This window comes from Dama dama, chromosome 3 (assembly GCF_033118175.1).
Source record: "Dama dama isolate Ldn47 chromosome 3, ASM3311817v1, whole genome shotgun sequence".
In the NCBI taxonomy this organism is placed as follows: domain Eukaryota; kingdom Metazoa; phylum Chordata; class Mammalia; order Artiodactyla; family Cervidae; genus Dama; species Dama dama.
Genome location: NC_083683.1, coordinates 45,920,397 through 45,930,544, shown reverse-complemented (window position 1 = coordinate 45,930,544; position 10,148 = coordinate 45,920,397). Strand labels below are relative to the sequence as shown.

The following is a 10,148-nucleotide window of genomic DNA, read 5'->3' as shown; positions in this document are numbered from 1 at the left end:
GTTTCTGCCAAAAAGTGTTTTGCCTATGTTTTCTTCTAGGAGTTTTATGATTCCTGGTCTTTCATTTAGGTCTTTAATTCATTTTGAGTTTAGTTTTGTATATGATTTGAGAAAATGTCCTAATTTTATTCATTTACATTTAGCTGTCCAGTTTTTCGAGCATCACCTATTGAAGAAACTGTCTTTTCTCCATTGTATATTCTCAGACAAGGAAAAGAAATAAAAAGAATCTAAACTGGAAAGGAAGAAGTAAAACTGTCGCTATTTGCAGAAGACATGATACTACAGATAGAAAATCCTAACAATGCCACCGGAAAATTACTGGAGCTCACCAATGAATATGGTGAAGTTGCAGAATACAAAATTAATATACAAAAATCTGTTGCATTTTTATAAAGTAACAGTGAACTCTCAGAAGGAGAAATTAAGAAAACAATTCCGTCTGCAGTTGCATCAGAAAAGAATAAAAACCTAGGAATAAACCTATCTAAAGTGGTAAAAGAGCTGGACTCAGAAAACTATGCTGATGAAAGAAACTGAGGATGACACAAACCGATGGAAAGACATACCGTGCTCAGGGATTGAAAGAATTAATACTGTTAAAATACCCATATTACTCAAGGCTATTTACAGTGGCTTTTTTTCACCAGTGGCTTTTTTCACAGAACTAGAACAAATAATTTAAAAAATTGTTTGGAGACAAAAAAGACTCATAATAGTCAAAACAGTCTTGACAAAGAAGTACAGAGCTGGAGGTATCACATTCCCTGGCTTCAGACTATTCTACAGAAAGCAGAAGTTTTAAGTTTTGATGAAGTGCAGTTTATCGATTTTTTTCTTTTACAGCTTTGTGGTTTTTTGAATTCTATCTAAGAAATGTTTATCTAACCCAAGGTTTTAAAGATTTTTGTCTATGTTTTGTAGTTATAGAAATTTTATAGTTTCATCTCTTACCGATTGTTTTATGATTCATTTCAGGTTAATTTTTTGGTATACAGTGTGAAGTAAGGGTAAAGGTTTTTCCATGTAGATATCTAGATATTCCAGCATCATTTGTTGAAAAGGTTATCCTTTCCCCCATTGAATTACACTGGGCCTTTTTTTGAAATTTAATTGAATATATTTGTGTTAGTCTATTTTTGGACATTCTATTCTATTTAACTATATGTCCATGATAATCTTTTAGTAATGAAAATAATTGCTGGTGAAAACTATTCTGAAGTTATTCTTGGATATTATGAGACAAGATTGAATTCTATACATGTGAAAAATTTGTATTCTTCCCAGACACCTAGTACTCTAACTGAAAATGTATATGTGTATTTAACATATTTTTCCATAAATGAATATACATTTTTATGTAAAAGAATTAGGCATTTTTTTGTTTGCTTAGAGCTAACTTTTCCCAGAGTATAAAAAAGAGAGTAAAATAAATTCTTGTCATGTGGAAATCTTTACAATAACCAAAACTATATTCTATTAAGGAAAAATGAAAAAATATGGAAAAGTTCAAAGAATAAAGCAGAATAAATCTTCTCTTTGGGAATAACAGCAGCATCAATTCAATTCACTTCAGTCGCTCAGTTGTGTCCGCCTCTTTGCGACCCCATGGACTGCAGCACGCCAGGTTTCCCTGTCTATCACCAACTCCCGGAGCCTACTCAAACTCATGTCCATCGTGTCGGTGATGCCATCCAACTATCTCATCCTCTGTCGTCCCCTTCTTCCGCCTTCAGTCTTTCCCAGCATCAGGGTCTTTTTCAATGTGTCAGTTCTTTTCATCAGGTGGCCAAAGTATTGGAGTTTCAGCTTTAGCATCAGTCCTTCCAATGAATATTCAGGACTGATTTCCTTCAGGATTGACTGGTTGGATCTCCTTGTAATCCAAGGGACTCAAGAGTTTTCTCCAACATCACAGTTCAAAAGCATCAATTCTTCAACACTCAGCTTTCTTTATGGAGAAGGAAATGGCAACCCACTCCAGTATTCTTGCCTGGAGAATCCCATGGACAGGGGAGCCTGGTGGGCTGCCGTCTATGGGGTCGCACAGAGTCGGACACGACTGAAGCGACTTAGCAGTGGCGGCAGCAGCTTTCTTCACAGTCCAGCTCTCACATCCATACATGACTGCTGGAAAGCCATAGCTTTGACCAGATGGACCTTTGTTGGCAAAGAAATATCTCTGCTTTTTAATATGCTATCTAGGTTGGTCATAGCTTTTCTTCCAAGGAGCAAGTGTCTTTTAATTTCATGCCTGCAATCACCATCTGCAGTGATTTTGGAGCCCAAGAAAATAAAGTCTCTCACTGTTTCCACTGTTTCCCCATCTATTTGCCATGAAGTGATGGGACCGGATGCCATGATCTTGGGTTTCTGAATGTTGAGTTTTAAGCCAACTTTTTCACTCTCCTCTTTCACTTTTATCAAGAAGCTCTTTAGTTCTTCTTCTTACTGCCATAAGGGTGGTGTCATCTGTGTATCTGAGATTATTGATATTTCTCCTGGCAATCTTGATTCCAGCTTGTGCTTCATCCAGCCCAGCATTTCTCATGATGTATTCTGTATATAAGTTATATAAGCAGGGTGACAATATACAGCCTTGACGTACTCCTTTCCTGATCTGGAACCAATCTGTTGTTCCAAGTCCAGTTAAATACTACAAATCAAGGAAGGGGATTTTCTGACTTCTGCTTCCAAGCAATTTCAATAAATAAAGGAGGAAGTTATTTTCCTTTTTTAAAAAACTTATTGTTGGCAGGATTAGTGTACTTCCTTTCAGTGTTTTAGGATTTAAAATACATATACACTAATGTTACTGAACTTCATAAACCTTTGGGATTTTTGTCAGATTCCCAGGTTGCTGAGTGTTTCAGTAAAAAGTCACTCTGTTGTGGAAATGTTCCAGAGCCAGGGAGATGATGCATTACCAAAAGGGAGGAGAATGCCCAAACGTTAACAATTGACTTTGAGGGATCCCTTGCTCTGGTGAAATAAGCATAGGATTTGGAATCAGAATACATTTGCATTTCATCTCTTTGACTTCTTAACATGGTGTGGGGGCAGGGAGTGGTTTGCTCACATTTCTTAACTTCTTTAAGTCTCAGCTTCTTCTTTGGCAGTAATAATACTTGGCTGACAGTGTTGCCATGAGGATGAAATTAAATGACCTAGTATTTTGCTTAGCATATGCTCCACATTCAGTAAATATCATATCCTTTTCCCTTTTCTCTCAGTCCTCCTGCATTTAGACTGAGAAGTTTTCTGGGAGTCAACTGCATACCTCACAGCAGAAGCTAATTTGTTGGTTCTTCCTCATTTTGGGGGAGGTAAAAGATGGATAGAAGTTTGAAAAGTACTGGGGAACAGGGGAACAGATGAGCTTAGGGATCAGACTCTAGGATAAGAAACTAGTTCAGCAGGAAGTGTGTGCTGTCAGCCCCTTAAGGATCATATGCTCAAGGTGTCCAATCCCATCTCACATGTTTAATACCTCAAATGTCACTTGATGGTAGAAGACTCTCTAGGGAATTCTGTGAGAACAGTACCCAGCTGTGGTGGAAGGCTGACCTGAGAGCACCTTTTAGACTTTCTCTATCCTTCTTTGTCCTCGTGTAATTTAGTTGTGTCCTCTCTTGCTTCAACTTTTAAATTCAAAGACACATTGTTAGTGTTTGTCACCTTAAATTACCAGATTCTGGCCCTCTTCATCGCCTCCCACCTTTAGCCTATGAAAGAGACAGTGGCAACACCTAATGTAAGCTGTTTCTGATTCTTCCTCCCTGCTTCCCCACACACCTGCCCTTTCACTTTCATTTCTAAAGCAGGAAAAATCTTTTTTCAGAATGCCCCAGCTGTTAGCAAACAACACATCCTCAGTTATATGTGCAAGTATCTTAATGTGCATTGGGGATATTACATAAAAATTCTCAATTTTTATTTTGAGAACATAGGCCAAAACTGAAAACACTCTCAATTAATTAGTCTGATTAGACTGACTGTAATGTCTGTACCACTACTCCAGTTCTGTGATGTCTGTATCACTATTCCAATTCTAATGAACAAAATGAAGATTAGAGTTTCTATATTGTTTACACACTGTATTAGACCTTGTGAATATAAAAAGTACAAGATTTATACCTCATACTTAAGTGACAAGGAAGGTATTTAAGATTAGAATTCAGTCCCTAATTCTGTTTTTCTGGCATGTACAAAAATTCTATTGTATAGCATGTTGGATCTATCTCAAGCATAAAAATGCACAGACTTTTCTTATTCTGTATATAAAATATATTTTTATATATGTACATATATTTAACTTAGACTATAACACCTATCAAATAATATTTCATTGATTAATTTCCAAAAAGTTCATTATTTTTTATAGATTTTTTTTATATAGATTTTTTAAATATTTATTTTTGACTGTACTGGGTCTGTTGCTATGTGCAGGCTTTCTCTAGTTGCAGTGCACGGTCATCTCATTGAGGTGGTTTCTCTTGTTGCAGCACACAGTTCTAGAGCACATGGCCTTCAGTAGTTGTGGCACATAGGCTTAGTTGCCCTGTGGCATGTGGAATCTTCCTGGACCAGAGATCAAACCTGTGTTCCCTGCATTGGCAGACAGATTTTTAACCACTGGACCACCAGGGAAGTCCAAGCTCATTCTTTCATCTGCTTCTTTTTTTGATGCATGAATTTGAGCCTGCCTAGATACATATACCAACTTTTTTTTCACTTTCTGTTACAGTATCACTCAGATGTAGCATCATCAATAGTAAGAAAAACACTGCCATTATCACTCTTTTCTGTAGAGTTCTAGTTAGAAGAAATAATTAAGAGTCTTAATGTTTAAGCCATTGCTACATGGATATTCTGGTTCATGCTACTGAAAGCACAAATAAAGAAATTCAGTCTATAGTTAAAGCGTCTAACCTAGATGACTTTATTTAGGTATTCTTCCAGATTTTCGAAGACTAAATTATTTACATCTTATGTAAACATTTCAATAAAATAGAAAAAGTGGAAATATTCTCCAACTCTTTCCATAAGACCATGATAGCCATGATACTAAAACAAGACAGGGAGAGAAAGAAAAAGGCCAATCTCATAAAAATTCTAAATAAATTATTAGTAAACTGAACCTAGCAGTGGATTGAAGAGATAATATGATAGGTCTAATTGGGTTTATTCCAGGAATGCAAGGAGGTTTAACATTCAAGACAAAACACACTATAATGTAAATTACCATGTTAACAGATTAGAGGAGGAAAAACTGTGGTCATCTGGGAAGAGGAAGAACGAACATTTGAGTACCCATTTATGACAAAAGCTCTTTATTGTTGTTGTTCAGTTGCTCAGGCTCTTTGTGACCCCATGGACTGCAGCACACCAGGCTTCCCTATCCTTCACCATTTCCCGGAGCCTGCTCAAACTTGTATCCATTGAGTCAGTGATGCCATTGAACCATCTCATCTTCTGTCATCCCCTTCTCCTTCTGCCTTCAATCTTTCCCAACATCAGGACCTTTTGCAGTGAATTGGCTCTTTGCATCTGGTGACCAAAGTACTGAAGCTTCAACTTCAGCATCAGTCCTTCTAATGAATATTCAGGATTGATTTCCTTTAGGATTGACTGGTTTGATCTCCTTGCAGTCCAAGGAGTCACTCTAGAGTCTTCAACACCATAATTCAAAAGCATCAGTTCTTCGGCATTCAGCCTTCTTTATGGTCCAACTCCAGTAGTCATCCATACATGACTACTGGAAAAACCATACACTATACAGACCTTTGTTGGCAGAGTAATGTCTCTGCTTTTTGATATGCCATCTAGGTTTGTCATAACTTTTCTTCCAAGGAGCAAGTCTTTTAATTTCATGGCTGTAGTCACCATCTGCAGAATTTGGAGTCCAAGAAAAAAAAGTCTGTCACTGTTTCCATTGTTTCCCCATCTATTTGCCATGAAGTGATGGGACCAGATGCCATGATCTTAGTTTTTTGAATGTTGAGTTTTAAGCCAGCTTTTTCACTCTCCTCTTTAACCTTCATCAAGAGGCTTTTTAGTTCCTCTTCACTTTTTTCTGTAAGGGTGGTGGCATCTGCATATCTAAGGTTATTGATATTTCTCCTGGCAATCTTGATTCCAGCTTGTGAGTCGTCCAGCCTAACATGTCATATAATGTACTCTGCATATAAGTTAAATAAGCAGGGTGACAGTATACAGACTTGATGTACTCCTTTCGCAATTTGGAACCAGTCTATTGTTCCATGTCCAGTTCTAACTGTTGCTTCTTGACCTGCATACAGGTTTCACAGGAGGCAGGTAAGGTGGTCTGGTAATCTCATCTCTTGAAGAATTTTCCATAGTTTATTGTGGTCCACACAGTCAAAGGCTTTCGTGTAGTCAGTGAAGTAGGAGTAGATATTTTTCTGGAACTCTCTGGCTTTTTCAATGATCCAATGGATGTTGGCAATTTGATCTCTGGTTCCTCTGCCTTTTCTAAATCCAGTTTGAACTGGATCTGGGAGTTCTCAGTTCAAGTACTGTTGAAGAATTGCTTGGAGAATTTTGAGCATTACTTTACTAGCATGTGAGATGAGTGCAATTGTGTGGTAGTTTGAACATTCTTTAGCATCACCTTTCTTTGGGATCGGAATGAAAACTGATCTTTTCTGGTCCTGTGGCCACTGCTGAGTTTTCCAAATTTGCTGGCATATTGAGTGCAGTACTTTCACAGCATCATCTTTTAGGATTTGAAATAGTTCACCTGGAATTCCATCACCTCTGCTAGCTTTGTTCGTAGTGACACTTCCTAAGGCCCACTTGACTTTGCACTCCAAGATATATGGCTCTAGGTGAGTGATCACACCCTCATGGTTATCTGGGTCATAAAGATCTTTTTTGTATAGTTCTTCTGTGTATTCTTGCCACCTCTTCTTAATATCCTCTGCTTCTGTTATGTCCATACCATTTCTGTCATTTATTGTGCCCATTTTTGCATGAAATATTCCCTTGGCATCCCTAATTTTCTTGAAGAGATCTCTAGTGTTTCCTGTTCTATTGTTTTCCTCTGTTTCTTTGCATTGTTCATGTAGGAAGGCTTTCTTATCTCTCCTTGGTATTCTTTGGAACTCTGCATTCAGATGGGTATATCTTTCCTTTTCTCCTTTGCCTTTACCTTCTCTTTTCTCAGCTATTTGTAAGGCCTCCTCAGACAACCATTTTGCCCTTTTGCATTTCTTCTTCTTGGGTATGGTTTTGATCACCGCCTCCTGTACAGTGTTATGAACCTTTAACCATAGTTCTTCAGGCACTCTATCAGATCTAATCCCTTGAATCTATTTGTACTTCCACTGTATAATCGTAAGGGATTTGATTTAGGTCATACCTTAATAGCCTAGTGATTTTCCCTACTTTCTTCAATTTAAGCTCTTAGCAAACTAAGAAGAAAACTTTCCTAATCTGTTAAATCTACAAAAAACGTTAAGTGAAAGTCATTTTCAGCATTAAAATGTTATAAGAATTCTCTCTAAAACCAGGAACAAGGGAAGGATATCTACTATTTTGCCACTTCTAAACAGAATTAATTTGAACTGTGGTGGTGGACTCTTGAGAGTCCCTTGGACAGCAAAGAGATCAAACCAGTCAATCTTAAAGGAAACCAGTCCTAAAGGAAATCGAGATGAATATTGGAAGAACTGAAGCTGAAGCTTCACTACTTTGGCCACCAGATACAAAGAACTGACTCATTGCAAAAAACCCTGATGCTGGGAAAGATTGAAGGCAGGAGGAGAAGGGGATGACAGAGGATGAGATGGTTGGGTGGTATCACTGATTCAATGGACATGAGTTTGAGCAAGCTCCAGGAGTTGATGATGGACAGGGAAGCCTGGTGTGCTGCAGTCCATGGGGTTGCAAAGAGTCGGACATGACTGAGTGACTGAACTGAAACTGAACTGAAGCAGTATTTTATAGATAAAAGTCCTAGACAGGGGAGTAAGTCAAGAAAAAGAAATGAGATAGGAATAAATCTAACAAAATATGTTTTAGATACAAGGAGTAATTTTAAAATTTATTGAAAACATTAAAGAAGCTAAATGAATAGAGAAGTATACCATGTTTACATGTAGGAGGACTCAGTGTCAAAAAGATACTAATTTTTCCAAATGTATCTGTAAATTCAATGCAGTCTAATAAAAATCCCAACAGTATTTTCCTAGAAACTTGACAAGTTGATTTCTAAAATTTATAATAATTAATATACAATATGGTATTCTTGGTACTAGTACTGGTCAATGAAATAGAGCATAGGGCTTAATAACAGATTCCTACCTAAAAGGATTAATTTGATATATGATTAAACATTACATTTCAGATCACTGGCTGATGAGGTAGTCAGTAAAAAGTGTTGGGATAATTGGCTTTTCATATGGAAAGATAGGAAATAGTATCCTATTCACATCAAAATAAATTTCAGGTTCCGTAAAGCCCTAATATAAACATCTCTACAAAGCAGAGAATAGGATTTAGAGCTGAGCGACAATAATTCAATAACTGAGGCAGTACATTCCACCTGGTACCAACTGGTACCAGTACATTCTATATTTCTTCTAGATCATGTGTGTGTATGGTTAGTCACTCAGTCATGTCCAACTCTTTGCAACCCCATGGACTCCTTTGTCCATGGGGATTCTCCAGGCAAGAATACTGGAGTGGGTTACCATGCCTTCCTCCAGGGAATCTTCCTAATCCAGGGATCAAACCGAGGTCTCCTGCATTGCAGGCAGATTCCAAACCCAGGTCTCCTGCTTTGCAGGCAGATTCTTTACTGTCTGAACCAGCCAATTTCACTATGTCTTATCTTTCATCTTGTCCTCCCCAGTCCATTCTCTATACCAGTAGAGTATATGCTCTAAAATGAAAATTTTCTTGTTACTCCCCAGCTTAAAATCCATTCATGGCTTCTCATTATCCTCTGTATAAAATTTAAAACCCTCAATGTGGCCTGGCATGCTTACATCTCTAACCTCATCTCTTAGTTCACTACCCTCACTCTCCCTTCCCTGCAGGGTAGGTTCCAGCTCTTTTGAACTTTAGATCTTGAAGTACAATACTGTCTGGCCTCTGGATCCTCTCATGACAGGCTCTTGAACTGGAATACTTTTTCTTGCCGTGTTTCACTTGATTAAATCTTCTTCCTCATTCAGTCCCATCCTAGGGGTCATTTCTCTGGTAAACTTCCTCTAACACTCTAAACTAGATCAAGCATCCTTTCTAAAATCTCCATTATTAACCTCTAAGTTTACCTATTATTATCATATCTATCAAATCATATGATAAATGCTTGTTTGTTCCCTTACTGATTTCTTCCCGTTCATGAAAGCAGGGGTTGTTTATCTAATTGACCACTATTACATCACAAGGGCTTAGCACATTGTTGTATAGACATTCAAATACTTATTAAATTATCTCAAATATAATTTCCTTATTCTTTTTCTTACCTGCCTACCTATCTGTAATATGACTTTGAAGTATATACATATTTATTATTTTATTTATCAAAAAAATGTTTGTTTCTAGGGAATTCCCTAGAAATCCAGTGGTTAGGACTCCATGCTTCCACTGAAAGGGATACAGATTCCATCCCTGGTTGGGGAATTAATATCCTACATTCTGCATGCAGCACAGCCAAAAAAATTTTTTTTTAAAATTTTACTTCTAGTAATGTTTTCATGATAGCTAAATCCACTAGCACATGGGTCAGCAAACTATTTCTATAAAGGATCAGTTAGTAAATATGTTAGACTCTGTGGACCACAGCATCTATTGCTGCTGTTTCTACTTCTTCCTCTTCTTCTTTTGCTGTTAAAATTCTTTAAACATGTAAAAACTATTTACTGTACAAAATAGGTCATGGGTCAGATTTGGCTCACATGTTATAGGTTGCCAATCTCTGCACTAAAACACAATTTGAGTGCTATAGATTTTGTTAAATTAACTCAGCCAATTAAGTCATTCATTGCTTTTGTAACTTGATGATTTAGATTGAATATTTCTATTACCACTTCAGAAATTGAAAACTGAAGCAAAGAAGGACTAGGTGACTTACCTCAGATCATACTTTCTGTGTAGTAGAGCTCAGACATGTTGTT

At 37.3% G+C, this 10,148-nt stretch overlaps 1 protein-coding gene across 1 annotated transcript in view; it reads right to left on the bottom strand.

Annotated features, from left to right (window-relative positions):
* FAM186A (family with sequence similarity 186 member A) overlaps nucleotides 1–10,148 on the bottom strand; it is a 110,318-nt gene that overhangs the window by 1,112 nt on the left and 99,058 nt on the right. The gene's annotated exons all lie outside the window — the stretch shown is intronic.